The 27,554-nt window shown below is 39.4% G+C and overlaps 1 long non-coding RNA gene across 1 annotated transcript in view; it reads right to left on the reverse strand.

Moving 5' to 3' along the window:
* Positions 1-5,911: 5,911 nt before the first annotated feature.
* The window catches only part of LOC136017628 (uncharacterized), a 50,284-nt gene continuing 28,641 nt past the window's right edge, over positions 5,912-27,554 (reverse strand). The window contains exons 2-3 of the long non-coding RNA XR_010614019.1: positions 8,545-8,730; positions 5,912-5,923 (exon numbers count right to left, since the gene is read on the reverse strand). This is a non-coding gene — a long non-coding RNA (uncharacterized LOC136017628). The remainder of the gene's footprint in view (positions 5,924-8,544; positions 8,731-27,554) is intronic.

Raw genomic sequence — 27,554 nt, forward strand, 5'->3', positions numbered from 1 at the left:
AGGGAAAGTTTAAATTGGATATAAGGAAGAAATTCTTTCCTGTTAGGGTGGTGAGACACTGGAATTGGTTGCCCAGGGAGGCTGTGAGTGCTTCATCTCTGGCGGTGTTCAAGGCCAGGTTGGATGAAGCCTTGTGTGGGATGGTTTAGTGTGAGGTGTCCCTGTCCATGGCAGGGGGGTTGGAACTAGATGATCTTGAGGTCCTTTCCAACCCTAACTATTCTATGATTCTATGATTCTAAATATAACTTCATGATTCCCATACTCGTAACACTCAACCCTGGGTAGATAAGGAGGCTGAGGTGTGGAGAGGAAATGACAGAAAGCTGAAGCCATCATTGGGATAGTCATAATAGCACTTTTTGTATTCCAGGGCTGGAAGATTTGAAGCATTTCACCAAAAAGCCGAAGGTGTATATTTGCACTTCATTATTGGTTCATGCCAGAAGAAAGCTCTCATGGAAGCAGCTATAAAGGAGAACCTGCACTTTCAGACCAGAGAACAGAAGCAAGATGTGGGACAGCAGCTGACACAGGGCTTGGCCACGCAACCTCAATAGAACAGGCATTGGACTGTGATTGTAATTGAACTCAGAGCTCTTTGCCTCATTTTGGTTTGGATAATTCCATAACCCTCAACTATTTTGTCATGTTAGCAAATTTACTGGAATATCTGGGGGGGTTGCATGAGAAAGCACTAGGGAATATTAATGTCCTTTAGAAAAAAGCCCATATTTTATTTTATCCATGACATTTGCTCTGAAAAACAGACTCTTCACCTATTTGAGCTCACAGGTTTGCAGTTTACAGCTGTATACATTTTGTTTCAAATACTCCCTTGAACTCTTGATTTATTCTGCTGTTAGCAGTAAGGTCGCATACTTTTCAAATCTTGATCCACTGAGAAAAGGCTTTCCTGATTATATTTACAAGAGACAGGATATATATTTTTCACATTCATCCATAAGAATTTTGTACCTTTTAAGTGTGTTATCTGTATTTTCTGTAGTCACCAGCCAGTCTTCATTCCTTAATAAAGAGTACAACACTTATCACACTGAAGCATGCCTGTATTTCCAGAAAGCACCAAGTAGTACATTAGTCACTGCTGCACACCAGGTTTGTAGGTAAAGATGAGCCAACAACATTGAGACATCAGTCTGACTACAGTCTTAAATAGATTAGTGAAATTCACTATAATCATTGTGCAAACAATAATTTATAAAATTAATTCAATTTAGTGTTTAATATTCACGAGAACTTAAAGTTCACCTTGGCGCAAAAGAATGAATATAAGAGGGGGTTGTTAGTTTTCCTGAGTATCATAGCGAACATAAGACTGCAGTTCATAAAATAATCTGGGGTCCCTTTCACAGCTTCTTTACAGCTTTAACAAACTCAGGAGAGACTGGTTTAGAAACATCACAGATCTGTTCAAAGTCTGTTTTCACATGGATGCATTCACTAGCCATACATTTAGCATAAGAATAGCCGTCTTTCTCTAGAACACCCAGGCCAACTTCACCACAAACAATTGCTAAACAATTACAGAGAGACAGCAAAAGCCATTGCTGATCTTGCCAGAGGTTTGTTCCACCCTATAACCCTAACGGATGTTATTTTGTGGTTTAGATACAGTATATTTACACGTCTATCTCATGACTCCACTAGTCATGCTATCCATTGCTGCTGTTGATCCACCAACTCTGTCAACTATTGGGCCTCAAATATTTTAAAAACTACAACAAAGAAGCCACTTGAATATCTGCACCATCACTCTCCTATGAACCAATATCTGTGTGTAATTACTGTCTCAACTTTTATGGAGGAGAGGCAAAATTTGGCCTCGTCTTTGGCAATGGCCACTTAGCCTAGAAGAGAGAAATAGAAAACTCCTGAAAAAGAAATTACAGAGGAGGCATGTTGCAAGCACGCAAACAACTTGGGAACCCTGGCAGGAAAAGAAATAAAACAGTGAAGAATGAAGGGTAGATGGTTAGACAAAGTCAACATCTTGGGAAGCAGTTGGTAAAGTGAGAGACAGATTTCAGCATAGTAAACAAGCTATAAAGTTCTCTACAGGAAGAGCAGACAAACCACCCTGGGTTACTGCAATGTCTAAGCCATTTCTCCTTTGTGATGATATTCTTCTTAGAAAAATCTTGCTTTTCTGCCTACTTGTTTACAGGGAGACATGTAAGTGGCTGTCTGTTTTGGAATGATACTCCAAAGTCAAATGCTGTAACTTGGCCTAGACACAATCTGTCATGATGAACGCACATCCCATTTGTAGAAAGAAAACAAGGGTTTTCAACCAAAGCAAAAAGCATTTGGATGTGCTTTAAAAAAAAAAAAAAATAAATTTTTTCTATTTTGAGAATAGTTAAGCTCTATCACACACTATTCCAAATGCAAAATTGCACAACAACTTGAAAGCATTTGAGGCTTGGAATAGCAGGAAGGATAAATCCATAGAAACTTTGCTTTGTCAGTGTGTGCAGAAATGCCAGGATATAATGACAGGCACATGATCTCCCAAAGCTATATTTTACACTCCACATAAATGGTGTAGCAGGAAGCATCGGCTTTGTTACCTTCTGCTCTGGCTTCATCACACAACAGTGTTGTGAGCTTCCCATCCCCTCAGACCTAATAAATGTGGTATATCTGGAAAGTGTGTGTGTAGTAGATGAAACAAGTGAAATTTCGGCTGAGATTACAGTGAAGAAAGCCATCTGTACTCCATCCTAGCAGCTGCAGGAGGTCTGTGACAGCAGTATCAGGGTATCAGCTCCTTTGTGCAAAGGGCAATATTGTCATTCACAGATTTGAAGAAAAATAGGGAGTTTCTCAGTAGTGGAGTTTCTGACCTGATCCCTCACAGATCTCTTCTACCTTTTGACTGACAACAGGTACATCACCTGGGTACACAACAGGCAACTAGCTGGAGAAGCCAGTGGGGAGCAATTATGAAAACTGACTATACAACTGAAGTAAAAAGATACATACTCGTAAATCTTCCTGACAGAAATAAAGCAATAACCTGTCACTTAACCCAGAACCTAATTCTTTGGTTTGGAGCCCTAGATGTATGCCTCATGCCTACATTTCATCTTCTTAGTTCAGTTCTGTAATAGCCCGTACAGACCCAGAGGAGTCACAGCAGATAACAACATCTTTCATATTTTCCTGACAGTCCTCTCTCACTTCAGTTTTAGAATGTTTCATGTATCCCACCTATGTCTGAACCCATTCAAACCTCACAGGAAGAAGAGAGAGATTCTAATTAAGAGATAATTACAGTCCCTAGGTGGATGGAATTTCACAAATTCAACATCCATGTATCTGCAGGCTGAATGGATGTGCCAAAACCCTCATCTGTCTTTCCAGAAATCAAAAGGTTTGCTTAACAAGAATATTATCCCTGAAATTTAGTTTTATAGCAGTTACATCATTCATAGCGGTATTGCAGCACTAGAGAAAACAGTGAAAGGTTAAAAAAAAAAAAAAAAAAAGAAAAAATAAAGAAAGAAAAAAGGCCCTTTTCTCTGTTTCTGTCTCGTTGTTTTGCCATTTTAACACAAGGACTAATATCACAAAGCTAAAATAAACTGTGCATTATGTCACCACAGAAATCATTGTTTTTATTGCATGCAAACAGGTCCCACTTCGACACTGATTCCAAGCATTGAGAGAAAACTTGTCCAAGTAAATTTGAAAATAGTTGATAAGGTTAGGTTCTGACCCAGTAACCTGCTCTTTGCTGTGACTGGTGGTTCATTCTTCACGCACACAGAGACACAAACACCCATGTGTACTGGCTTAGACATGAAAGTTCCAATTGACACAAGGAAGGAAAAAGGTCTCTTTAAATGTAAAGTTTGCTAAAATGCTTTTACCAAGAAATGCACATATGTGATGATTATAAATATTTACTGAATGGAGTAGAAGTAATGAATTTGGTATGCTTACCAAGGGCTGTATATTTTCATCTGATTTTATTCTTTCTGGAAGGCTTTATAATGCATTTATGAAGATATGCTTACAGGCAGGATTAAATCTCTCCCATTTGCACAACTATAAGGCAAAATATGCAAATACTATGGTAAATTAAAGCAGTTGTGGTTGTCTCTTTTCTTCCAAGGAAACTTGATTGCGCAGGATATTCCCTTTCTCCCATTTAGCTTATTAAAGTAAAAAACACCTTATCCCACAATTTTTACACCCTAAACCATCTTTTCTCATTCACCACCTTCCAGAGAAGCTATTGTCAATTTTGTCTGGGAAAAGACTGCAGGACTTGTCCTACTCTGAAGTGACAAGCATGCAGTGTAAGCAAGCCAGGGCTTGTACTGAGACAACAAGAAATAAAGCAACTTACATTTAGACATTTGACATAGATGCTGATCATCAGAAAGAGCCTTTACTGTATTAAAATGAAAGCCATGAGTAACTCACCAGTCTCATCTGATGACAAACTTAGAAGTGGCAGAGTATTTGATGATCAATAATTGTTTCTGAGATTTTAGGAAGCGTGGCATGTTATAACTGAACAATTTAATTAAGCACTAGATTTGATTGTTTAATTGCACGTGCTGTATCAATCTCTTTTCTTTTAGAATTTTGCACAGGTGCTAAAAATAGTTCCTCACTTTTCAAACAAATGCATTTCTCACCATGAATTGCAAAACTGGTTCTCTAATAATGTTTTCAAATATCACCTTTTGTGCTCCAGTTCCACTCTCAGTGAACTGCTAATAGCTTTCAGAATAATTTTACTGGAAATCATAGCTCCAGGTTCACTGACATCACATTTGAATCTCATTGGTTACTGAGGTTTATAATAAGTGACAGTGCTAAGACTGAGACTGATTTTGCTGTGGCCTTATGTCCAGCACTGTGGTATTCCAACAATAGATAAGATTTCCAGCAGTCAGAACCACAACACATGTTCAAATTGTCAGTCCTGGAAACATTCTTCAAAAATAACAGATCCATATATTTACCTAAAAAGCTTTTCTATAGGAACAGCTCCTTTCTAAAACAACTCTAAAATGTGATATCATTAGTTTTCATGCTGAGCAAATCTCACAAAAGTGCCAATCAAACTTATTCATTGACTGTTTTCCTAAGTCTCCTGGCTTTGTGCCATCAGCTTGGGATGCAGAAATCCAGCTTTTTATCCAAGCAGGATAAATAAAAGAGATTCATTCAGCTCTTTACTCTGTGTCAGAGCAACAACCTTCTCCACTGTGGATTCCAACAGCTTCTGGGTTTTAAATATCTCCTAGGATGAGGATACTGGTGTTTCTCCTGAAACACTGTGGGAGTTTCTGATCTCTCTCACTATGAAGCCTCTTGCTAGTTGCTCCAGTTTTCCTTTTCCTTCCACTACTCCAAGTTACAGGAAACTTCCCTGTGCTGCCATGAAGGGTTTGTTTTCCTTCTGATAACACTCAAGTCTCCATACACAGGCTTATGGTTCACCTTTTAACAAACCCCCAATCAGACATAAATATACTGAGGTTTTAAATCTTCTCTCATAAAGCAACTACTGCAGAATCTTTGCTTGTGCACTATCTGAGCTTATTTTCTCTACACCTTTTTCAGAAAGAAGCACCGAAAATGCAGTTTCCCGTGACTTTAGATCCCTGCTCAAAACCAGGTGAATTTTAAAGCCTGTGGTGTTCAACTACAAAGTCTGTCTTTATGATCCAGTGCTTTTGAACATATGTAACCCTGGAATATACAGACAATTTTGAAGAGATTTTCATAAAATAACCTTGACATCCACTGCCATCTCCTTTCATGGCTAGTAGGTTAATTTGTAATAGCTTTCAGTCAGAAACAAGCATTAGCTTGTTACAGAGTGTCGCTGGAAACTTCTCAATCAGATACATTGCTTTTCCATACATAGCTTTTCCTGAAACAGAAATAAAAAGTCAATTCACAGTCGTATATGCATCTAATTCCATTGCATGGTAAAAAAGGTGCTGGGGCAGCCTGAGACCTAACTTACTATGTGCTCTAATTGCTCTTGCTAACTAGCCAAAGATTAAATCTTTACAAGAGGATCTGAGACACCTTTTTTTATTAACCAAATGAGCCAGTTACAAAAATGCACGTAAATAATGCCAGCTTTAAGCTGAAAAGAAACTGTAGAAATCATGGAAACACTTTAACAGAATCTTTTCATGCTAAAAATATTCCAGTCTGGTCTCAGCTTCCATCAGTACAGCAGCACTTGTGGTTCATTTTGTACTTGTCATGAAAGCTCATGTAAATTGTGTGATCCTGAAACCGAGTTGATGTATTGTAAACCATTATTTTTGTTCTGGTAGAAATAATTTCTTATAGCTACAGTGACACATACTATCCCCACTGCAAGAAAGCTGTGGTGATTGATAAGAAAGCAACTCCGGCCACTAGATATCCTGATGCTCAAGCAGCAGACTGATGATACAAAAAACCCCAGTGCTTGGAGATGTTTTTGCTATGTATATTCCACACTGCCTTTCAAACTCCAATCATTCCTGATGAGATTTATGAGGGGGGAAAGGGGTCAGTTAATTTTGCTTTGAACATTCTCAGAACCATTCTTTGTCTACTTTCTTAAATTGTTCTGCCTCTACAATCTTCACTGGCAAGACTATTCTCCAAAGCACAGGTTATTACAGAGCAGTCATAGAACGAGAATTATAAATGCACACATTTGCCTCAAGAGCCTGCTGTACACAAGGCTGAGAATAGCCCCAGTCTGAAGGGCAAGGACTACAGAGCCATCCGGTGATACTATTTTGTATAGGCCAGAGTGAGTAGACTATGCCAATTAGTAGTAGTAGGGGCGTTTCATCATTTTAGCTCCCAAGGTAAATCCTGCCTGCAGTCAGCATTATGTTCATATGGTCTCAGCAGACATTTGATCTGCCTAATCAAAAGAATCCATTTTTTGCTACTCAAAGAAGGAATAAAGCAGTACACTCCAGAAAAAAAAGATGCAACAGTTTTACACAAACTTACTGTCAAATCATGCTTGAATAATTACGGCTCCTGTGGCACTTGTTCATGAGCAGAAAAGAGGAGTTCAATCAGTTAACATGTAATTCCTTACAGACAGGGAAAAAAAGAAAAAGCCTTGCCAACCCTCAATTTTGATAATTTTGTTGGATTCATTTTTCAATCTATGGTTACAGAATGTGAGAACACAGGAATACCTTTTCAGAAGTTTCAGGGAGCACATTTCATTTTTAACTACTACAGATCACTTAAATTTATCTGGACGTCACTATCTAATCTGGCTTAATGTCTCTGCTCTGCAGCTCATGTATTTCAAGATGACATTTGGAATAGTCTTGAGTGTTCTGCAAGATTAGGTTTAATTCAAGGCTTGTGACACTTGTGCATATTTCTTAGTCATGACTCAGTTATCCCAGTACAAAGTAGGTTTCATTAGCAATGGGTGATGCAGCAGAGAAGCCAAATCAGCAGCTGGGAAATACTACAATTAATAACTGAACCTATATTCGGTTTCAGAATAACAACATAGGAAAGCAACTATTAAAACTGCTCAGCTAACACCTGAGAAACAGCCTATCATTCTGGATGATGCTTGAGAGGTATTGCTCCATATGCATGTTCCATGCCATCAGTATATTACTATAAGACTTTCTTGGCAGATCTTCCAAAGACTATGGTATGTACTATATGACCAGACAGATAAATTTCATCTCACAAACTTTATTAAGCAAAGCCACAAGAACACTCCCTTTCAGACTGAGATTTATCACAAAGCAAGATTAAAAAGTTTGGGTGATTTTCTTCCCTTCAGCTGTTGTTCATTTTTTCTTACAGTGATATGTACCAACCAGCTGAACTAATAACCTGCCAATACTTCCATGCCTGGAACAGCTACAGACAGTCCTGCAAGCATTGTAAACATAGGCTTTGTCCCCCATCAGATCTAAGTAGTGAATCTCTCTTAACACATCAGCAATCATCAGAGAACTAGTAATGTTTTTACAAACTTGGGTTATTCTATTTAGCAAGCGTCTCCATATCTTAAAACAGCACATTGCAATCATATTATAGTCTCTGCTTTTTAGCACTAGCAGAAACTTCTTTTGCTTGAGTTACAGGACAAGTCACACTAGTTGCCAGGATAAGATGTGACCTCAAGAAGGCTGAACAGCAGAGATTTGATGCCAGGCTCTGAAGGTGAAAAAAGACAAGGTAGACAGGCCAGCTCAGTTTACCTGTCTCAACAGCTTCCTGTAATACAACCACTTTGGCACATACAGTTTCTGCTACAGTTGTCCAGTGGTCTGCCTGTAGGCACACTGTTGGTCTGACACACTGTGAAGGGCAAAACATACTCTGAGGGACATTTTGTGATGTCGCTATTATTCTCCTGAGTACATGGGGAAGAAACAGTACTTGTGCATTATACACAACAATTTCTAAGCAACAGTTGCTGCAACAAGGGCAAGTGACTTCTACAGCTAGAAGGCTTTTCCTTTGCTGCATTTCAAAGTTGTTAACACTTACCAAAAAGAAAAAGGGAGAAGTCTTTCCTGATGGTGTGTCTTCAGAAAAGCTTGAATATGGGGATCACTATCTTTGACTCTGTAGTAAGAATCCTCCAACTTTTTAGCATTAGTTTGCAGTTACTTGTAGTCTGGGTCCATCCAAAAGAACTTTCTAGCAACACACTGTAAGCATGTTCTGGATGATCTATGAAATAAATAAATGCTGTTATTCAATTGAATCTCACTATAAGACATACGCATTCTGGAACACATATAGTTAATCCCATGGAGCAATTTTATTCTTTTAATGCATTTGAACCCTAACTCATCTGCCTTTTTTTTCATTTTTCAAACCCTTTGTGCTTTTGTGTTGCCTTTGTTAGTATTACAATAGCAGATTATTAACATAAATTTAACACACTGATTATTTCTCTTTTATAACTAGCTTGTAGATACTGTTTTTCATTTGGATGATACATACTCTTACATTTTTGAGTTACTGCCACCTATTTAGCGCCTCTGTATGAGTCATGTCATGTATACAATTAGACACACTCTGGTCAGATCTCTCATTATCTCAACCCTTTGTGCCCCATGTTGGGTGCCAAAAAGAACTGTCGTGGTTTAAGCCCAGCCAGCAACTCAGCCAAGCAGCCACTCACTCACTCCCCCCAGTTCCTTCCCCTGCTCCCGGAGGGATGGGGAGCAGAACTGAAAGAATGTACCTCCCATGGATTGACCCCTACTGCTACCACCAATAATAATAATGATAAGGGAAATAACAAGGGAAGAGAATACAACCGCTCACCACCCGCCAACCGATACCCAGCCTGACCCCACCAGTGATCTAGCCCCTCCAGGTAACTGCCCCCAGTTTATATACTGGGCATGACATGCAGTGGTATGGAATACCTCTTTGGTTAGTTTGGGTCATGTGTCCTGTCCCTGCTTCCTCCTGGCTTCCCGTCCTCCCTGGCAGAGCATGAGACTCACAAAGCCTTGTTCAGAGTAAATATTACTGAGCAACAACTAAAATGCTCTGACCACACCACCCAAGTCTTGGAAGGCAGACACAAGGACTGTGAGTATGAAGACTGTAGGCCCATTGTAGGATAGGATCTGGTTCAAGACCATCTTGAGAACATGAATGTACACAAGTCCATGAGACCTGATGAAATCCATCTGTGGGTCCTGAAGGAGCTGGCAAACAAAGTTGCTAAGGCACTGTCCATCATATTTGAAAAATCATGGCACTCAGGTGAGGTTCCTGATGAAGGGAAAAAGGGAAATATAACCCCCATTCTCAAGAAGAGCACTCAGTCTCACCTCCATGCCTGGCAAAATCTTGGAGCACATTCTCCTGGAAGGCATGCTAAGGCACATGGAAAACAACAAGGTGCTTGGTGACAGCCAGCATGGCTTCACTAAGGGGAAATCCTGCCTCACCAATTTGGTGGCCTTCTATGATGGGGCTACAGAAGTGATGGCCAGGGGTAGAACAGTTGATGTCATCTACCTGGACTTGTGCAAAGCGTTCAACACTGTCCCACATGACTACCTTGTCTCTAAATTGGGGAGACATCAGTTTGATAGGTGGGCCACTCGGTGGATAAAGAACTGGCTGGATGGCCACACACAAAGAGTTGTGGTCAATGACGCAATGTTTTCCAGCTGGAGGCCAGTAACGAGTGGTGTCCCTCAGGGATCGGTGTTGGGACCGGTCTTGTTTAACATCTTCATCGCTGACATGGACAGTGGGATTGAGTGCGCCCTCAGCAAGTTTGCCGATGACACCAAGCTCTGTGGTTCGGTCGATACTCTGAAGGGAAGGAATGCCATCCAGAGGGACCTTGACATGCTTGTGAGGTGGGCTGATGCCAAGCTTATGAAGTTTAACCATGCCAAGTGCAAGGTCCTACACCTGGGTCGGAGCAGTCCCAGGCACAGCTACAGGTTGGGCAGAGAAGAGATTCAGAGCAGCCCTGCGGAGAAGGACTTGGGGGTGTTGGCTGATGAGAAAATGAACATGAGTCGACAGTGTGTACTTGCAGCCCAGAAAGCCAACCGTATCCTGGGCTGCATCAAAAGGAGCGTGACCAGCAGGTCAAAGGAGGTGATCCTGCCCCTCTACTCTGTGCTGGTGAGACCTCACCTGGAGTATTGTGTGCAGTTCTGGTGTCCTCAACATAAAAAGGACATGGAACTGTTGGAACAAGTCCAGAGGGGAGCGACGAGGATGATCAGGGGATTGGAGCACCTCCCGTATGAAGACAGGCTGAGAAAGTTTTGGCTGTTCATCCTGGAGAAGGCTGCATGGAGACCTCATAGCAGCCTTCCAGTGTCTGAAGGGGGCCTATAAGGATGCTGGGGAGGGACTCTTCATTAGGGACTGTAGTGATAGGACAAGGGTAACAGGTTAAAACTTAAACAGGGGAAGTTTAGATTGGAAATAAGGAAGAAGTCCTTTACTGTTACGGTGGTGAGGCACTGGAATCGGTTGCCCAGGAAAGCTGTGAATGTTCCATGCCTGGAGGTATTCAAGGCCAGGTTGGACAGAACCTTGTGTGGGATGGTTTAGTGTGAGATGTCCCTGCCCATGGCAGTGGGGTTGGAACTAGATGATCTTAAGGTCCTTTCCAACCCTTAATATTCTATGATTCTATGATAAAAACATTGATGTTATCAGCACTGTTCCCAGGCTGAAAGTCAAAAACACAGCATTGCACCAGCTACTAAGAAGGAGAAAAATGACTGCTACTGCTGAACCAGGACAGTATGAAACAGCTCTTCCCATGTCTACTCATGCAATGTTTTCCATAACTAGTTCTACTGACAATAGCACTCAGGGCTTCTTTCTGCAGTGTGGTAAAGATAACTAGAAGTAAAGCAGAAGGCATGAAAAATGGGGTGTTCCTTTCAGGAGTACCCATGAAGAGTGAGGAAGTTCTTCCTGCAGGCCATGTCTGAATTTGCCTTAGTGCCAGCCATGAACGGACTAAAAAGTTATCTAAGGACATAGCAGGGAATTGCTCTTCAAACTACAGGAGCGGCGAAGTCCTGCCCTTTTGCTCTTGCCTGGGTGCAACTGTGCCCTGCTGGAATTTTGGTCAGTTTGGCCCCAAAACCAACACTGCTTAGCCTTAATTAGGTACTCTGTCTGCTCTAAGAATGTTAATGATTTGAACTATAAATATTATTACCATAAAAATCCAGGTATATGTTATATGTGAATTTAAGTGAAGCTCTAGGAGACCTTGAATAAACAAAAGGTAAATTAAGGTTCCTTTTCTTCCCACAGCTTCTGAATAATAAGAAAATCTTTTTCTAAAGGACTTTCAGTTTGCATTTTGCCTCAACTGAACAATACTCAAGTGTCCTTTAAAAGCTCACTGTAGTTATAGTGGCCTTGAAAATATCACAGTACAGTCAGTGTGTCAAATCTGCTATAAAGGCAAGTGTGGAAGTGAACTTCGCACACAGAGGATGGACATGATGTGTAGCTAATATATCCCATTTATCTGGAGAAGATGAGAAGCAAGGCTTAGCACTTGTCCCATGTAGATATACCAAAAACTTCTCAGGCCGCCTATTCAAGGTTCTTCAGTCCTCAATATCAGTGATGATTTTGTCAACACCATGCAGGTGAAGACTCAGCTGTCTTCCTCTGTTCAATAGACAATTAAATATTACACCTATGCATTTTAGGAGTTTTGTAGTGCTTTTTCTTATAAACTTGTCGTGGTTTAAACCGAACCACAAACCTCGTTCACTCATTCCCCCACTTCTTGCCCTCCCCCTGCTCCTGGAGGGACGGAGAGGAGAATCGAAAAGAATGCAACTCCCACGGGTTGAGATAAGAACAGTTTAGTAACTAAGGTGTAACACAAATCACTACTGCTACCACCAATGATAATAATGATAAAGGAAATAACAAGAGGAAAGAATACAACACCTCAACACCAGCCAACCAATAACTCGCCCCACTCCCCCCAGCCGAGCACCGACCGATACCTTCTCCAACCCTGCAGTCCCCCAGCCCTTCCGGGTCACTCTCCGTTACATCCTGGGCATGACGTGCTGTGGTATGGAATACCTCTTTGGCTAGTTTGGGTCCGGTGTCCTGTCTCTGCTTCCTCCTGGCCTCCCCTCCTCCCTGGCAGAGCATGAGGCTCAGAAAGTCCTTGGCCAGACCAAACATTCAAGCAGCAACTGAAAACATCGGCGTTATCAGCTCTCTTCCCAGGCCAAAAGATCAAAACACAGCACTGTACTAGCTCCTAAGAAGGAGAAAAATGACTGCTGCTGCTCAACCCAGGACAAAACTCCAGAATTGTTATTCATCAAATAAGTTACTCAAAATTCCAGGTTTAAGACAACGCGCAGATATACAAACAACAAAACAATGTACCCTATCTATCTGCCTTGGATTTTTTGTGTCATCCATTATGGGACTTCATCTAAATACCAGCTATAGAACTGAGATAATCAGCAGCAGCTCTTCACATCGCTATGATGGTCTACTGAGAATGGGGGAGAGGTCTGCCTTCCCACAGGGTAGCTGGGAGCCACTCTGTCTCAGCAAAAAAACAGCCTCCTGGTCTGAAGGGAATAAATCTATTACTGCAGTCTGCTTCCCTCTTTGAGACAAGAGTCTGGAGAAAACATTCACATTAAGCATGATTTTTATTCTTTTTTTTTTAAGACTGATAATATATACACAGCTTCGTGTTCCAAGGCTTAACCTAGTAACTGACAGAAGCTAGGCACGTTGCATTGGGAGATTTCTCATGTATTTTCAATCCATCTGGTACTGCCCAATATTGAAAACAGGATATTGGACTAAATGGGCAATTAATCTAATCCAGTACAGCAATTCCTATATGCTTCTTTCTCTCTAAACATATGCCAATATAGAATTATAAACAGTGCTGGAAACATTTGAATTTGATGTACTGGAGGTCATTGAAGAGCACACAATTCTTCCGTCCTCCCTCCCCATTCCACAAAACACAGTGCACTTTGTTTTCCCAGAGTTAATCTCTATTTTGTAAGAAACTGAGCTTTTACATAACTTGTTACTCAGAAAAGAATCAAACAATCAAGCCTGTGAGGTTTAGATTGATCTTTTCAACAGTTAAAAGCCAACATAGTAAAAAGTCCTGATTTCAAGAGCAAGACACATAACTCAGAGTTTAAATAGTAAAGCTATTCATTTTCAACAGAACAGCACATAGTAGCTCTGAAAACAAAGCTCTAAATTCTGACGGTCATCCTAAAATATTTAACAGTGAATCTCTTCGGAGATTTCTTTTAGAACTCAATAGAAAAGACCCATTGCCTGCTCACAAAATAAATGCAAATCCTCACAAGGCTGGATAACCATAATATGGCTCCAGGCATATCTTTGGTTCTTTCTTACTATTGGCTCATAGGAGAATCACCATATTCCCTAATGCTCAGGGAAAGCTCTTTAAATGGCTGCTTTATCCAGTCTCTTCCAATACACTCATTTTTAAAGCATCACCTCATTTCTCTTTCACATTTAACATTTCCACCAGTGACTAAGATCAAGAGTTCACATTTTTGTGCATTAATCCAATCAATAGGCAGTTTGTGATTTTTCGCATTGGTTTATAGTTTGTAAAAACTAAACTGCAAGCTGAAAAAATAAATCATCACTGCGCACTGTCAAGGTAAAGTCAGAAAGAAAATTATTTACAGTCTGTTCTCAAAATGGATTAAGCTCACTTATGACTTACACCAGTGCTACCCACACCAATGAAACCTACACCAGTGCTACAAAGAGCAGGCTCTCTTCACACCAAAAACACACCCAAGATGGCATCATTTTCAATCCCCCAACATGCATTACACACATTTGTGTGCCATAGTAACCTTTGGTTTGAAAATTGCTATGATCTTCAAAATACCAAAATAAGGAAACCCAAATTTAGCTTCCTTCTCTCATTGACTTGATACCCAGGTAGGAGTTCAAAATAAAGTTTCAGAACAAAACACTGAAGAGCTAAAGGGCATTTTTCAGCCCAAACTCAGATACTGGAGAGGGACTCTTCATCAGGGACTGTAGCGATAGGACAAGGGGTAATGGGTTTAAACTTAAACGGGAAGTTCAGGTTAGATATAACGAAGAAGTTCTTTACTGTGAAGGTGGTGAGGCACTGGAACAGATTGCCCAAAGAAGTGGTAAATGCTCCCTACCTGGCAGTGTTCAAAGCCAGGTTAGACAGAGCCTTGGGTGACACGGTCTAGTGTGAGGCTTCCCTGTACATGGCAGGGCGGTTGAAACTAGATGATCTTAGGGTCCTTTCCAAAGCAAATCATTCTATGATTCTATGTTAAAGTTCATATCAGTTTCACACTTAGAGAAATGAAAGAAAATTATTCAGCCTTCCTTCATCAGCCATGTTTTCTTACCCTTTGTGTTGATGCCCATGAGCTCTTCTCATACCATGTTTCGATACCTCTTTTTTAAAACACAGTCTCAAACAGGACACTTTCTGCTACATGAGAATCTTGACAAAGTTTTTGCTACTTTAGTAGATCAATTAGAAACTATCCCTGCTCTGCTCAAACAAGAAAAATATACCAGACTTGGATTTGTCAGCTGGAGACTTTGAGAAATTAGATGTGCAAATCCTTTTTCAATTGTGAATAAACAGACAATAGAACTGACACTAACCTATAGAACATTGTTACACAAATGAAACTTCTAGTAAGATTTTTAGGTTCCCTTTATTTGCATAAAAGTATTACTTCTTGGCTTCTATATTCTTATATATGTTTGCGAGTGGATTAACGATGCCTGGGATAACAAAGTAGGACATCCAGTCAATCACACATTACTGCTGTAAATCAAAAAAAAAAAAAAAAAGGCTTTCATGCTTATAACAGGGAAAAACACACCAAATGCAAAGGTCAGAACCTAACAAAAGAGGAAAAAAATTGACAAGAAACAGAGGAATCATTTAGAAAGGAGTATGTGCAGTTATTAAACAGCTATTACCCTTCTGTAAGACTGTATCAAGATACTTGTGAGGGTTCAAGTAGCCAATTACTATTAAGAAAAACAGTCTTGAAATTCTGAGGAGATGATTAATTTTTGTAGGCTAGATTTTTTCCCCGAAAACTCCAGAAATATATTTTTTATTATATACTATTCATCATGAGTTCAGTTTTAATGTTTTCCAGGCATTCAATGGTAAGAAAATTATGTGGCTCTTGATACCCATGAATCTCATTTAAGGGAATAACTGACAGTTAGGGAAGTTTGAGCGTAATTAGTTTATGCTATGAAGACCAAGACAGCTTACAGAGGAAAAGCTGGGACAAGCCAAAACTCAATGTATGCATTGTCTCCCTGGCAGATATGTGGGGAGATAGTATATGAATAAGGCAACTACAGATAGTCTTTCTCTTAGAATGTTGTTCCCCAGGTGCTGGGAAACAGTGTTTTAGAAACTGTTACTGATAATACCACCAAAAGAACCAAGTAGTTTTATTGGCAAACATGTTTGTCTGTAAATTGCTGCCCTGGCAGAAGCCAGAGTTGGAAATGTTTATCAGACTGTCTTTTGGCAAAAAAGGGTTTGTTTGCCCCCACCCCCTTTTATTTTTTTAACTGTCTTGCAATTACTTACATTCTTATCACCATGCCAGAGATGATCTTTGGAACAAAACTGTGTCTCAAATGGTCTCCTTTCCTTAACTGTCTGCAGATAAATCTATATATAGAGTGAAAGATGTAGGCAGCATCTTCCAAGAAAAGCAAATTGCCTTATAACTTATAACATGCAATTAGTCATGCAAATATTAAATGCTCTTGAAATATGGTCTGTTTTATAAATGTTTCATTGTTAAGAATAGATGGTACTTAAAAATGCTGGTGGAGCAATATGTTCTTGTTTGTCAACATAATATTCCCATATATAACTACAAAATTGTGTGCAAGCTGACCACTTTACTCTGGTCCATTAAGGAAATGGACTGCTAGTATTAAAAATACCATGACAAAACATCTATTTTCAACTGCGGAATGAAAAATAATTCCAGTCACTAAGTTACTTTCACTGCCTTTCTTTGACATATTTCATCTGGGCCCTTTCAGCAAACTCAAACTTTTTCGCAAGCCCTCCAGGAACAAATAAATAAAAAAAATAAATAAAATACAACAAGATTAAAGGAGGGTCAGTTATTCAATTACCTTCATGTGCTTCCTAGGGTAAAAAAGAAAAAAAACCAGATTAATTGCATCTAAAAAATTCAGTCTGAGGTACAGGAAAAACTTTCTGTCACTAAAGCTGGTGACACATTAGGGTAAAGCTGCCAAGAGAGGTCATGTAATCTCCTATACTGTCTTTGCATGTGCCTGAAGGTTTTTAACAGCTGCAGAGGAGATCCATACTGTGTCATTGCAGAGCACAGGACTCAGCTACTTCTCAAAAGCCTTTCCAGCCTGACATATCTATTATTCTCTGCTTATATGCACCCTGGCTCTATAAGCACATTGCTGCACTGTTGCACTCACACAGTTGAAACTGGCAGGGCTTGGCATAAGTATAGGATGCTGTCAAAATATTACTGCTTGCGGGACCAGAGCTTTTCTTTAACATTCCATTATTAAGACATGCACAAGGTCTTGATACTCTTCAGTTTCCTGAGGTCATTGCAGTATTGATAATCAGTTTTGATTAACTGATCAGTACTGCTTGGGTTTTTTGAAATTGCAAATAAAGACCTTCCTAAGTAATATCAAACACAGCTTCCATTTCCAGTGAACAGAGCTGCATAGGAAATAGTACTTAAAAAAATCGTGGTTATCTTATTAAAACAAGTAAGAATAAGATCCCTGTGTTAGCTGTCACGTAAACAGCAAACTACAGCAAATGTTCTGCAATTAAAAAAAAGAAAAAAGAACAAACCACGAAACAACAGAAGTGCCAAACAAATAAACAAAAACAACCAACCACATGTAATCTACCTTCAAAAGACAGTCAAGAGTAGGTATCATGCTGATTACTACTCTGTCATTCTCTCTCAAAAAGCATTGCATCTTTTCACAACAAAACATGACCTAATCTGAAGACATGAGAAAATAGAGAAATTGTACTTGGCACAGAAGTGATCACATTTTAGTCATATATTCTGGGCTTCCACAGATTGATGTATCCAGTTTGCCTTTTATTTTTAACTACAGTCATAAACTAGGCTGATGCCCTCAGGGAGATTTCTATAGCTGGCCCACCAAGTATTATTCCTGGGCACTAAAGTATGACTGCACTCTACAGTACATACTCCCTTGTTTGCTCCATTACCCAAGAAACCACATTTTTCCACTAGCCTGAGATAAAAATCAGGTAGTGGTCATGAGATCTGATGGGAAAATATACTTTATGTAACTAGAATTTTATGTTCAAGAAATAAAAGATACTGCTTCTCTAATGTATATACAAAATGTAAAAGGTTAGTGCAAACAAATTAAAGAGTTTCCAAAGAACACTGAAATTGAAAAACCTTTAAGAATTTCAGAAGCTGCAGGGTGAGTTCTGGGAACATTATCTTCCCACTGAAGCAAAAGCATTTTAAGTTTGAAATTTCCAAGTGGGTTGTTGGGGTTATTTTTCCCCTCTGTACCAATGTCTGTCGAATATAGAAGTGTGTGTAAGTAACAGGGGCCATTAGGGAGACTACTATTTGTGTAACTAATCAGTTTTCTCCCACTGCTACTGAAACACAGTTTGGTACTAAGCATATCAAACAACTGCTCTCAGTTGTTTTAATCTATTGACAGCTAACATAAGCAGGATTTCATCTGACTAGAAATCCTGCCCATGTAATCATGCTAGAAGAGTCAGGCAAGCCTGACAGGCATTAGAAAGAAAATATCACTTCTTCAAAGATGTTACAATCACACTAATTTTCTTAGACTAAGCCATAACATCCATGAAACTTCTGGTTTATTGAAGTCTAAACACAAGACAGGTACACCTAAACTCTATTTCAGACTACCCATGTGTCGTGGTTTAAGTCCAGTTAGTAACTCAGAACCATGTAGTCGCTCTCTCACTCCCCCTCTTCCCCACCCCCCCCCCCCCCCCCCCCGTGCTCCCTGAGGGATGGGGAGGAGAATCAAAAGAATGTAACTCCCATGGGTTGAGTTAAGAACAGCCCAGTAACTAAGGTATAAAACAAACCACTGCTGCTACCACAAATAATAATAATGATAAGGGAAATAACAAGGGAAGAGAATACAACAGCTCACTACCTGCCAACCGATACCCAGCCTGACCCCACCAGTAATCTAGCCCCTCCGGGTAACTGCCCCCAGTTTATATACTGAGCATGACATGCTGCGGTATGGAATACCTCTTTGGCTAGTTTGGGTCAAGTGTCCTGTCCCTGCTTCCTCTTGGCTTCCCATCCTCCCTGGCAGAGCATGAGACTCACAAAGTCCTTGCTCAGGCTACACATTACTTAGCAACAACTAAAAACATCAGTGTTATCAGCGCTGTTCCCAGGCTGAAAGTCAAAAACACAGCACTGCACCAGCTACTAAGAAGGAGAAAAATGACTGCTATTGCTGAACCCAGGACAACGTGACATTGCAGTACAGGGTGGTCCTTCATTCTTCTCACTGCAGAGCATGGTATTTCTTTCACTTATTACATAGCATATGGTAAACAAGGTGATCTCTAGTGGTCACACAATTCTATGATTATAAATACTCCCAGACAAGGATAAGGCTGCTTGGGCGATGGGCCTGCACATGAAGAATGAGCAGCTTCATGCACTGTAGTCTTTCTTCAATCATATAAGAGAAAAGCAGAAAGACTGGACAAAGCTTTTCCTACAAACACAGAGGAACACACAGATTCTTTAGCCAATATGGACAAAGGTTCAGGAACTTCCCAAGAGAAATTATTTACTTCTTTCCTCAAAAAGTGCTGTAATACCCCTTGCCCCTCATTTGGGATGAAAATCTGTTTCTGTGTGATATTTAAATTCTATGGTTCTTGTTGCTTCTCTAATTTTAGAAAACAAGTTTCCTAAACTGTCTCAGATAAACGCTTCATCTGTTGCCTTTTCTTCCTTTAATACTGAGAGCTTTCTTCTCTCCTCTCCCCAGCTCTGAATATAATCAACTTTTTGATGAACATGTCACCTGCTACTTGGTCTGTTTACTTGTTTTAGCTTGCTCTGAATTTTAGCTAATTCACCCATCTCCTTGACAAAGCCACATTTCTTCTCTTCTTTCTCTCTAAAAACACCACCACCACCACCAGTAAATAAGCAAGTTTCATTTTGTGGGTGGGGATTTTTTGCTGAGTTTTTTGTTGTTGCTTTCAAATAAAACAAGTGTCAGCTGGTTTTTTTCATTCTTCATTCTCAACTCTGTTCCAGGCTCCCCAGGGAACCAATTTTCCACATACCTACACACCACTGTCAGTATATTTTTAAAACCCTTGACCTCAGGTTAGAATGTACCACATGGCTCTCCATGTTCAGTATTCATATTTACTCTCAATTATCTTTAAAACAGATTTGTTTATACAGTTAGCTGTATGTTGAAAGCTGCATACTTGTTGCTTACATCCTGCCCTGAGCCTTTTTCCCCACAATGGTGTCTGCTGTCCTTTCGCCCACACGCTTAGCGCAACTTGGATGAACGTCAGCTGCAATTCTTCTGACTGCTGTCCCACTCTTGTGCTGTAAACTGATGAATTCTAATCAAATACCTTGAGGCATTTTACAGTCTCTCAAAGTCACTTTCATGTTACTTCATCTAGTGCTCTCTCTTAACAAGAATTTCAAATTGGATGATAGCACTAGAAGGTTTTACTCACATATAAGTAGTACCCATTTTCCAGCCTTATTAAATCATAAGGCACTTGATTCATTTCCAAGGATTAGGTCCAAAACATCCTCTGGCTATATTGACCATTCAACAAATTGCATTATGAATGTAGCACTACACTAGAGTAGCTCTAAAAGCCCGCCTTCCTTGGTTTTTGCACAGTTATTATTCTGATCAATACTGGAGTGATGCAAATCCCTCATGATCAGTCTCCAAGGTTTCTTTTAGGTGCTTTTCTTATCGTTACAAACATTTCACAAATGATTTTTGTGAACAGCCTTCAGGGTCTGTAGCAACCACCAACCTGCTCAGCATCAGTTTCTTTCCATACTATCTCTGGTTTATCTTGTGAAATTTTGTGTCAGCATTAATGCTTGACAGAGTCAGTTTTGTGTTTTAACTCTCAAACCCCTAGACTTTCCTAGTTAGTTCGCTAGATATCACACCCCTTAAAATGTTTAATAATTAAAAAAAAAAAAAAAGATAGGCTACTGAAGACTAACAAGCCTCCTTACCAGTCTGTCTTACCAGTCAGACACCCATGTGGTTTGTGTGGGAGAAAACTCCCTTTTAAACATAGAAACACAGAATGGTTAGGGTTGGAAAGGACCTTAAGATTGTCTAGCTCCAGCCACCCTTCCATGGGCAGGGACACCTCCCACTAGACCAGCTTGCTCAAGGCCCTGTCCAACCTCGCCTTGAACACCGCCAGGGATGGAGCAGAAAAACAAAATCCAGTGCTCTATTAAATATTTAAGTTGGAATATTTTAATTCTGAAAATAAAATGCTTTTTCCTTGCCAGAAAAATGTGTAGTCTGACTCTAGGCAGGAGTATGGCTTTTTCTTTTCTTTACATTGATAAATTCAGAATTCCAATTGAAAGAAAATCTATAGTCTCTATAGCCCATAATGAAAGTGAAAATTCTCATCCCCTTTCCTCCTTTTCTTGTAGAAATGCTTCCTTTAACATGTTTCTAAAACACAATGCCATGAAAATACATACTGTCATTCAAATCTGTACCTTGATGCAGGTCTACAGTAAGACACCGACCACATCCCGCAAATTAAGGTTCATTATAACCTGTCTACTGCACGGGTTAAGTCAGTTAAAATCCAATGGAATTTCTATTTGATTCTCTTGATGGTGTGACAAATTGAGGTAAAAGGCAGGGGCACATGAAGTGTGCACTAATTTTAATCAGCTCTTTCTAAGTGTGTGAATGCCAGAGAATTATTGGATCTCAAATTTCATCATATGTGTGAGTATTGCTTTATTGTGAACATTTACATTAGCAGTTTAATCCCGTTAGGAAAAGAAGACAGAAAATTGGTTTCAAAATGTTCCCTTCATTAAATCTGTTGCAATTTCACTTGAAATAAAAGGCACAGTCTGAGGTAGCAAGAACCTAACAGATGAACTGTTAGAAACATTAGATAAGGACCTCTCAACCCTTAAAACGAAAGAAATTGTGCTCTAGATTTCCCAGCTGAATTATTGCAACATTTTAACATCATTTGGGGGAATAGAGTTTTAAGTATAGGCTGGCAACGTGTATCACATGTTTAAAGAATATCAGCCACAAAATAAAGAGCTTAAAATGTGCAAGGAAACTGCATCCATACACAGCCACTCAGTTTTTTTCTAAACTATTTTCTACCCTTTATGGTAGCTTATTCACAATACTTCACTGTGCTGGGAAACAGAACCATGTTGTACCACCATGGGAAATTTATCTCAATTTTGTGCTTCAGCAAGTTCCCATGTAAGAGGAGATCTTGTAAGACTGCCTCATGTCTTGCTTTCTTGCATCTCATCCACTCAGTGTGTCCCACATTGGCAACAGAGACACATGCTGCACTTTTCACTGTTGTGTGAACATCAGCAACCTATCCATGCAACACAGGCACCTGATCAGGGTACAATACCAGATGTCAAGTTCAGAGTTTCCTTCTGGAAATACTGCTTTGGAGGAAACTCTTGTGGAAAGCGGAATTTGATCCAGTAGCATTTGCATAAATTAAATTTGTTCATCCTTACCTCAGTCCTGGGGCATGTGTTACAATTAGTTAATGCAGCTGGTGTATGCTCAGTAACCTGCTTGTGCCTACGTCCTCAGTCTTCCCAGAACCACATAAACAGCCAACTATTAGCTTATTAGAAATATCTACAGTTTCAACCTTAGGGTTAAGCAAATTCACATTATCTCAGATCTGCTGTACACAATAAACATGTATGCAGGGACTACTGTAATTTAGGAGAGGTACTTGTTACTCCATTTCAATTACTGAGGAGCTGATAGGGGTCTAGTCGTTTCTCTAAAATTACTGTATTCCTAAACTTGATTCTCCCAGATGCCAAGACATTTCGGGATGGCTCACACTCTTTCCAATTCTCACAAAAAATAAACCAAGGAAATTTTGCTGAAGTTGATCCATATTTTAATGAATTCACACTTTCAATCGTAGAATACTTCATTTAAAATTTATAAACACACCTGAAGGCAAAACACTTCAAGCAGTTTAAAATGTTTCTTCTGTAAGTACAAATTAAGGATAAACACCTTAGAGACATCCTTAGCTTTTTCATTCTGCAGCCTAGCATTTTGAATTAAAAGCATGATGATACTGAAAGAATGGCATTGTAAAGTATACCTTGCTGATGAAGTGTCCTTTTGTCTTCTCTACTCAAATTTCCATTCTATTTCTTTTCTTTCTGTGCAAACCACTTACACGTTATCAGAACAATCAGAATTATTTTTAAAAATACATTTGACAAAAATGCCTACATGACCCACACAGAAAAGTTACAGAAAACACCTAAATACTAATCTATGCATGAGATTAAATGGGAGAGTAGATTGATGTACAAAGAAGGAGTATTTGGTAGCTCTGTCTTCAAAAAATGAATCGTACAGAAGCAACGTTAGAAGTAGCAGCACATAGGCAGCCTTACGCTCCTCCAGTTTCATTGCCATGATAATGATTCAGAAATAGAAAAGTAAGAGTCTACTTACATTAGTAACTGCCACCATACAGGTGCCCAGATAAACCCCAAATGAGAAATAATATATAACCTGTTGGAAACTCCCCATGTCACGCACCTCTGCTGCCTCTTGACTAAAAGCAAACACAGCATGTTATCATTCTTGATTATCATTATCACAACAAACACTCATGACTTTAAATCTGGGAAGGTTAAAAATTTCTACTGACCCATTTTATTGTATGACACAGGTGCAGAATTATACTGATAACAAAACCAGAGAGGATACTATTGAAACTAAATCAGGTTTTCCATAAGCTCACTCTTGATCCACCCACTGACATCAGTTGTTTACAAAAACAGTCACAGAGAGAAAGTCAATTTGTGTGGGTGGAACTGACACAGAAAACAGAAGCAAATGCTATTATATTCTCTTTGGTGAGTGACTTTTCCACATTCTACATACAGAAAAGGAACTTTATAGACTCAGTCTTCACGTGCAAAGATACGACGGTTGTGAGAAAGTCCAGAAAACATTCCTCGGGACCAAGTTCCTATTAGGAGGGAGCTGCACAAAACAATATGCAGAAAACCCATTTAGCTTGGAACAGCATAAAAGCTTCAATGCAACTTAATTCCACAAAGGACACAGGGAAGCGTTTGAACATTTTCTTATGTTCTAGCAAAGCATATGGTTAAAGTTAAACATTTGCTTTTGTTCTTTCCCAAACTACAAAGCAATGAACAGACCAGAAATAGATTCCCTTTTTAGACTTCATATGTGTCCTAATAATGAACACCAAGCCATGCCCTCTATGACTATTGAGTCTGTTCATCAAATACCTCTAAGGAGGTATCGCAAAGTAAGACTGCAACTCCTTAAAATAGTAATCCGAAAATCTCCAACATACCATCAGCTGAGGAGCTATACTAGTTGCAACCATCAATAAACGAATTTAACAAAAATCCTCATAGAAAATTTGCTGCAAAGAAGACATTATTTAAAAAGTGCTTCATATAAATTGATTGTATTCTATCTATTCAGTATTGCTTTTTAGTGCCAGAAGTCCAGCATTACCTCAAAAATGCCTGGGTCTCTGCTTATACAGACACCCAGTCAAACAATTAGGAAACTAATCATTAAAGAGTTTAAGACAGAAAACAGATGTCCCCGCCAATTTTGTTAGAGCTGGGAGCCTCTGAAGAGAGATGTCTGGATTGTTTAGCTTGCTTATTTCTGCAGCGCCAGAGATCATTTTTGTTACTGTGTTTTGAAGCAGTAATTTCTGAATGATGATACTGGCAGAACTACAAAGAAAGAATTACACTAATCCAATCTGGATGTTCCTAACACATGTAAGGCTGTCTTCAGATTTTCACAGGTTAAGCAGGATTTAAACCCTGCTCTATTAGTAAAACAGAAAGACAGTATTATTGAACTTTTAAAAGTGTCTTTGCCTAACAAAGGCACATGAGTTCAGAGTGGGTAACTGTTTTGTCCTACAAAGGGAGCTCAAGGAAACAATTTACATAGACTGCCTGCCAACAATAAATTGCTTTAAGCAGATAAAACTCATCTTATTCTAAATATTTGTGAAACAATAACCTTGCTAACATAGAACTGCCTCTCCAGGGCCTGTCCATGTACATAAACTTTCACTGTAACTGATAACTAACTGTCAAAGAGCAATATCATCACAGTAGTCATGAACCACAATTTTGCACTAAGATCAGCCTTCCAGTTCAAGAGGTCTGAGTGTTGATTCCAAACACAGACCTTTAGGTTTGGTTGTAGTTCTTGAAACCCAAGGAACAAAAACCACAAGCTAGAAACCCAAGGAAAAAAAACCCAAAACCAAACCCCTCCCCCCCCCAAAAAAAACAAACAAAAAACCCCCAACAAACAGGAAAAAAACCCCACATACTTTCAGTTTTGATATTACCTAGAGCAGCTTCAGGAACTATTGAATTCTCAGTTTTTTCTAGTTAGAGCTGTGACAAGAAGAGCTTACAAAACACTTCTTCTGCAGTCAAGAACACTTACAAAAGACTGGGTTTAACCCAAACCCAATGGCCAGAATCCAGTTCAGCATCTTACTCAGAGACTGATATGACTGTAGCCTAAAGACCATCCTTCCCAGCTGTGTTGCAAACAATGAAGAAAGGCACCTACCCTAATACTTACTTTTGTAACTTAAAATTCACCAGGCTGCCCACAAAAAAATAAAACAGGTTGGAAACTAAGACACAAGTATTAAAAATTAACACATAAGACAAAGTGATTAAATAAGATTCCACAAAAAATGCAGTTGCCACCATTTTGTGAGTCAGCCAAGCTAGTGATGGAGCATCAGCCTCACCTTCAAGAAAACAAGGTCATCAACAGCTTATTTATTCTACAGTTTGGAATGTATTTCATAAATATCAAACTGACAGCACTTTATTTTGCTAGTATGAAAAAATGATTAGAATTGCAAGAGAAGTATTTTCTTGACAGAAATAGCAGCCCACTCAGCTTTCTTAAATTTCCTGGTCCTTGAAGTAAACAAGTATCTATCTTGCCTATGCTTTCCCTCATTAGGCAAGAATCTAAGTAGCCACCAATTCAGTACAACTCTTTTAGATGAAACTAAGCTGCAAGTCATAAGGAAATAAACAAGGTTTTTCTGTTCTGTGGTGCTTCTAACTCATTAGAACAATCACTTCATGAGTGCAACTCTGAGTACCAACATGGTAAATTAATGGTGATATTAGTGGGAAGCGAACATCAAACTGTCAAGGACAGGTCTGAATTTTAGGAATTAAATATTTTCTTTACAGTTACTTCAACTGATCATTAAAGGTAACACAAAGCTGGCTTTTAAGGCTGCATTTTTCACATTTGAACTATTCAAAATTATTGAACAACAGTATCTTCCTATGCATTGCAAGGATGACATTAACTGTAAAGCCTTTGTGTTCAGTGCACACCAAAAGAAAAGGAAGAAGCAACAGGAAGAACAAAGTAAGAAGGTGTCCCATTCACGTAACTTCTTCAGTGCTCTTATGCAGTGGACAGTAGTGGCTGGGAACTCATGAAGTAGATGGAACCAGAGAATATATCCTCAGAGGGGAGTAATACCAATAATAAAGCTCCCTTACAGCCCTTGGTACGGTCCAAAATCTGGAAACTCAGAGGAAAGAGCAATTACTGCTAAAAACACATGTATGGAGAGAAAAGAGGGGAAACTGATGGTTAATAGGCAAAGCCATGGAGAAGCCCAAGATGACCTTTCATATACAGCCTTCCCCACCTTGACAAAGCTAATTTGGTCTCTATCAGTAGGAAGCTTCTGCCATTGAGTGCAGCTAGGTAAGTCTGCACATACTCTGCTCCCTTAATGTCCAGTCTCTGTCTAGACAAAAACTAGCATTAGTTGAGAGAAAAAGCTTACCAGTATAACATAACTAAGACAACTGTACTTGTTCACATCTGGCTCACATCTGGCCGAGTAAAACCACAAACAGAGTAAGCATATTGTCTGCTCTGCTACATAGGTGTAACAGTAAACCTTGCTAAAGACAGCTTCTTTTCTGCCTACCTAATTAGGTTATTAGCCATTGTAGGGCTCAGGATGCAATTAAATAGGAAGCCGGTGGCTTTAGTCACTTCTGGTTTTGCACCCATACAACAAAAATTAAAACCAAAAACTTTCAAAGGTGCTTAAATTGGCAACCTTTAAAAGTTTCCAACTTTCATTCACCAGATTTCCCTACCAGCACACAAGCCAGCACAACTTTAAGTTGTATAATTAGGAGATATTAAAGACCTGGAAACAGATGAGAAAAAACACAAAAAAAGCAGAAGATGCTATACCACATTGAAATATGATCAGAAACCTAACCTCAGGATTCCCACTATCTGCAACCACCTCAAAAAACCTGCAAATGAATAGTTATACAATAGAATGGCATTGAACTTGAATTCAGTGGAAAGCACAACCAAAAACAAACACACACACCAAAAGCCCACACCAGGACAAAAGGCAGAGTTCTCCCTGATCAGCAGGAAAACTTTATTCAACCTCAACAGCAGCTGGATCAAATCTGATCAGAAAAAGAAAATATTCATAATCTGTTCTGATGTCCAGTCAAGCTTATCAGAAAAAAAAAAAAAAAAAAAAATCACTTTTC

The sequence above is a fragment of the Lathamus discolor genome, chromosome 6 (assembly GCF_037157495.1).
Source record: "Lathamus discolor isolate bLatDis1 chromosome 6, bLatDis1.hap1, whole genome shotgun sequence".
Lineage (NCBI taxonomy): Eukaryota > Metazoa > Chordata > Aves > Psittaciformes > Psittacidae > Lathamus > Lathamus discolor.